Raw genomic sequence first — 6,247 nt, 5'->3', positions numbered from 1 at the left:
TCTTCATACAGCATCTTGGAGAGATAGACTTCATGTTATACCCTTTAACTAGTTCATGACTTAATATAATATTATCTGATATTATCCTTCCAGGAACAAATACAGACTGACTATCATCTACCAGATAATCCATTACCTCTTGTAGTCTGCTAGTAATGAGTTTGGAAATGATCTTATATATGGTGGTGCAACAAGATATTAGTTTGAACTCAGCTATTCTGGATGGATTCTGCACTTTTGGTATCAAAGACATTGTGGTGCAATTAATTGGCTTGTAAACCTCAGCTGTTCTGAAAAACTCTTGTACTGCCTCAACTACTTCATCTCCTATGATTCCCCATGTCTTCTTAAAAAATACAGCATTATATGCATCACACCCTGGGGCTTTGGAATCTTCTATACTTTGTAGAGCCTGGTAGATCCGTTCCTTAGTCACAGGAGCTATTAGCTTCAATTGCTGATCTTTTGTCAACACATTCCCTCTCTTCATTACTTCAGGTTCAATAGCTAGAATTTCCACTGTTGCTGATCTTAGAAGCTGTTTGTAGAATTGAATAATTTTCTGTTGCACTTCCTCTTGATTTTGGATATGCATCCCTATCTGAGTGAGCAACCTAGTGATTTTTTTTTGGCATTTCTTTTCTTGATACTAGCATGGAAGAAAGCAGAATTTGAGTCACCCAGCTTTAGCCACTGAATTCTAGACTTCTGCTTGAGAATACTTTCCTCTACCATAATCCACTTCTCCAGCTTCTCTTTTAGATCTTTTTTACTGTTCTTCAATCCCTCTGAGTGATTAGGAGTTCTCATTTCCAATTGTACTTGTTGTAGTTTCTCTCGAATAGCTTGGATCTTTTCAGGAATTCTACTATACTCCTAACTGCTTCAATCCTTTTTTCAGCATCTTTAACTTCATCCAAATTCTTTGCATAGTAGGCCTTAGCATGCTAACTTCCCAGGTATCTTTGACTAGCCTTTGAAACTCCTTATGCTCAGCTAGATTATTGAAGAACTTGAATGGTTTAGGCATATGTTGGTGATCATGTTCAATGTAAATACAAATAGGGGTATGATCAGAGAAGAGAGGATCTTGCAGTACCACCTCTAACTGTGTCATATTCATCATCCATCTAGCATTAACTAAAGCTCTATCTATTCTGCTATATACATGATTGTTTGTCCACGTAAATTCTTTGCCAAGTGTTTTAAGTTCTGTCATTCCTGTGTTCTCTAGGAAATCAGAGAATTCTCTAGTTTCTACCACCATAACAGGGTTACCATTATACCTATCTTCAAAACTTTGAATGGCATTATAGTCTTCCATAGCAATCCAAGGTCCCGGTAGCTCATTATGCAGTTGTTCCAACTCTTCCCACATGACCTTTCTATGTTCAATGGTATGCAAATCATATACTGCTGTCATCCAGAATTCTTTATGACTTTGATGTATGATAATCTTTCCAGTGATTAACTTCTCAGAACAACTATGAATGGCAAAGTCCAGTACTCCAAGATCCCACAAGAACCATAATCTCCCTATGTTACTAGCCACATAATTATCTGTCCACTTCCAATTTCTAGAGATTTTTTGGATAGTTTCCTCTGTCATAGGTTGTTTCACCTTGTGCTCAATTATTGCTATCAACACTACTTTATTGTCTCTAAGATACTACTTTTTTTCTCTTTGTTTATAGACTTTATTCAAGCCTCTAACATTCTATGATACTATATTCATCTTGGTACAAAAGGATCATTTGTCTCCTGCATCAATTCCCACCTATTCATGTTGCTAGGCCCCAAGCTTACTTGTGCAGGAACTTGAGAACTTGATGGATCAAGGGTATTGAAACCATTGGATGTGCTCACCCCCATGTTCTTTTCCACATTTCTTAAGCCCTTTGTCGCAGACTTGTTCTTAACAGTCTTCCAGCCTTCATTATCTGCATTTATTGCTGGACTTTGTGAAGAGTTCTGTGGCTGTACATTTTCAATTCCCTTCTGCTTCTCATCCTGTACTTGAGTTTGTGGAATAGCATTCTTTTGTATGCCCTGATCCCTTTGTGTACCCCCTTCCTCATGCCCTATTCTCCTCCAGAATTGTTAAGGCTTCTGATTTTTCCCCTTTATTTGTTTTGGCAAAGCTTCTTTCTGTGATTCCTGGCACACATGCCCTAGTTGCAAGCATTTATTACAATACATAGGCATCCAATCATACCAAACTTCCTGTTCGAATTTCCTTCCGTTTGGATCTTCCACCATGATCTGTCTTGGGAGAGGTCTAGTAACATCCATCTCAACTAAAATTCTGGCATATGATATACGTTCAACCTTAGTGGTGCAAGCACCAGCATATATAGGAACACCCAATGTACTACCAATTCTACTTAGCGAGTCATCCTCCCAGCAATTCAGTGGCAGCTTAGGAAGTTGAATCCATAGTGGGATGGTCTTCAGTACTTCATTTGCAAAATCAAAAGCAGCATTCCACATTTTAACCACAATTGGTTTGCTATTTATCGTATAAGGTACGAAATACAGCATAACATCTCTATCCTCCATAGTAGCAAATTTTACCACAAAACACCTATCATTATGGAGGTATATCGAGGGTTTAGCAACAAAATTCCATTGGAATATGACAAATCTTTCAAATGCAGCTATAGTAGGCGTTTCACCCACTACATACACTATTACAACCATTTTCCGTCGCTCAGTAGCTCTTTCAACCACCTCTTTGTCTAATTTAGCCACTTTAACTCCATTCTTAATCGTAGGAGTTATGTAATGTAGATTCATACCTCTAGTAGCCATCTTGTTCTCCGCAAATAGATTCTTCCATTTTGTCGCTGCAACTGGTTGAGCAGGTAGCTCCAATTTCCTCTGCGCTCCAGGCTCTCCCGTTCCCCTGTCACCTCCTGTTTGTTTAGGTCCTTCAATTATGACAGTTGCACTCTTACTCTGCATAGATTATACTGAATTTGAACTTTCAGCTATTATCGGCGGGGTCTTAAGCCTTTTTGTTAGGGCTGGCCACTGTTCCATTGGTTTTTCCTCAGCTATAACCGTAATTGCCTCATCTAATTTCTCTACTGACTTCGTGATTGAACACTTCGATAGTAACTCCTTCAATTCCACACTGATTGCATGTCTCTGAGGTCGACCTCGCGGCATTTTCCGGTGAAGCCTTTTTGTTAGGGCTGGCCACTGTTCCATTGGTTTTTCCTCAGCTATAACCGTAATTGCCTCATCTAATTTCTCTACTGACTTCGTGATTGAACACTTCGATAGTAACTCCTTCAATTCCACACTGATTGCATGTCTCTGAGGTCGACCTCGCGGCATTTTCCGGTGAAGGTGGCGCACAATAATTATCTCTCTATATATATATATATATATATATATATATATATATATATATATATATATATATATATATATATATATATATATGCGATTAAAATTTTAATATCTTTTGTACAAATTATGTGATACTTGACTTAAGATATTAGTGCAACGCACGAGCAAAGAGACTAGTTATTATAAAAGCATGAATACAATGTGAATGAACCAAATTAGCCATAAAATTTTATGTTAAATAAGGACGAAATTGTAATCACCTACAAATTAATATATTAAATTTTTTATGAACTAATATATGTAGGGGCTATGATAAAGCGGATTAAGGATCCCACATTGAAGCAAATAGATGAATCCCACTTTGACTAGAAAGGCACATTTATAAAAATAAAATAAAAAATTAAAAGCTGATTATGGACTTGCCATTCCATCCCTAATCAAGAAGCAAATGGAATCCCACTTTGACTAGAAAGGCACATCTATAAAATAAAAAATAAAAAAATTCTTATGCATAATCTTACGAAAGTTTTAAGAAAAACACGGCTATTAATAGTCGGAGATTGAGCTAAAATTTTAACTTTATGAGTTTTAAATTTTAGTACGATAATTTTATTGGGTTCTAAATTTAATATTTGTACATATTAATAATTTTTTTTTCACCGAATGAATTTCTTGAATAAAAATTATTGAGTTCAGACGAACCTGTATTCAATTCGGGTTTCTAGCTGCCCCTGTTCATAATATGCGTTTAACTTTTGTTTCTTCTCAATTTCTAATATTTTGATTCTCTACTAAATTTTTGAAAGCAAACGTATTACTTCAAAAAGATAATATTTGTTGGATAAAATTTTATTCAATTATCTATAACCCTTTAATGTTGACGGACTATATATTAATACTTTTTTTGAAATTAAATGAATTATCTCTTCACATAAGATCATGCCAACGACAAAAACATCGACCAAAAAGTTGTATTAGAAAACAAATAACCTTAAGATTCTTCTACTTCAATTAGACATGTAATTGAACTCAAGAAAGTTGTTTTAGAATACAAATAACTTTATGAATATTCTACATGCAGCTGCACGTTTGTCATTTTAGCCTTGACATATTTTGATTTTTTTTTTGTATGACTTTTCGAAAACTAAAAACTTGAGTTGAAGGGATATTCTTGCTAATTTGTAACTGCAAACATTGGTTGTAATACAATTCTTGCAATAACAAGAATCTTTTTCTCGACAACATTCTCTAAATTTAATATGTATATTATAACTAGATTGTATAGCTTCACCACTTGGTTATTTTAACTTAACATTAATATTAAGCTCAATTTAATGGTTATTACAACCTAATCAGTGGGAACTTTAAAATACTATAACTTTGAGTTTTACAAAAATTACTATCTCGAATATTAATATTTAAGACTACATTAGTCATGATTAAAGCGCCTTTATCGAACCAGATGTATAAGACGGATATTCTTCTGTGTATTTTATGCAATGGGTGATTAGATGAAAATAGAAAATCCCTATGTTGATCGCTTGCAATGATAGACAGTTAAATGACTTGCAATAATAGATAATTATATCCAGCAACCTTATTTAGAACCTTAAAAATAGTATAAGTAATATGTCATAACAAGTAAAGCATAAAATAACAACAAAAAATTTACATTGTCAAAATGTATAAGATTTATTGTAATATTCTTCATTATATGTAAAGTTTTTTTTTATTTTTGATTTTAATCATTTGAATTGATTTAATATAACTAAAATGAGAAACTTATTTGTTTCTTCAATTTATATTTTAATGTTAAAAGCTCATTTTTGGCACAAGACTTTGTAATAATAACGTGAAATATATGTACTTTTACATGCCAAATGATGTTGATAGACAAAATAACAAGTAATAGTAGATGAATTTTAATTACTTTTACAAACTGAATTCGGCTGCATTCACATGTTTATTATCGTATAATATGAATAAACGTAGATTTTGGCCTATTAAAAATTCAAACCGAAATATTTTTTCATAAATTACAACAGTCTAAAGACAGTTATTTATATTAGTTATCATGATTTCTCACCCAAAGATTAGATTAGACTCAAATGTTTTAAAAGAATTTCTTGTGCCAATGCCAAATCAAACGTTTGACCTAAAGAATAATTTTCTTAGGGAAGGAGATAAGAAGCTTTTGGAGAAATTCTGTTACCAATCAAGAGGGGATGTTGATAAAGTAATAAATTTTTAATGCCATTTCCGTCAAGTACTACAAGTACTTTTTTTTTAAATCAACAAGAATAAAGGTACATTAAATATGTGCTTTATGTAATCATACTTATGACATGAAATTGAAAAAATTCACCTAACAAATACTATAAAAGAAAGAACATATGCAATATTAAGTGATTTATTACTTTACGTCATAGGAAGGAATTTTTTCATATGCAATTATAAGAGGTGATGTGACCCTCGAAAACAATGGTGATAGTAGTATTAAAGATCTCCTAGCAAAGAAAATTTTAAATATAAATATGCGCATGAAAGTCGAGTAATTTGCTGTCTTTTGAATATGATTATAAGTTGTGCCATTTTATAATATAGATCCAACGAACTACATATAGTTTGTTAATAAGAATCATAAGAGAATTTTACCTTGAGCTACAAATGAATGAATCTTCGTCCTCAATTATATGAGCAACAATCATAAGAAATTTCATTTTTTTTTTGTCTCTTTTGATTGGTAGCACATGAAAAGAAGACCTATGGTCTACTAAAGTTATAAAAAACTATCCATCGGTAAAACTCAAGATACTAGAAATATGTTCATAAATTTTTCACATAGTAACTCTTCTAGCACATTTTTTGTAAAACATTTGGAAAAGTGCCT

The sequence above is a fragment of the Nicotiana tabacum genome, chromosome 2 (genome assembly GCF_000715075.1).
Source record: "Nicotiana tabacum cultivar K326 chromosome 2, ASM71507v2, whole genome shotgun sequence".
Classification (NCBI taxonomy): Eukaryota; Viridiplantae; Streptophyta; class Magnoliopsida; order Solanales; family Solanaceae; genus Nicotiana; species Nicotiana tabacum.
This window is presented reverse-complemented; position numbering follows the sequence as displayed.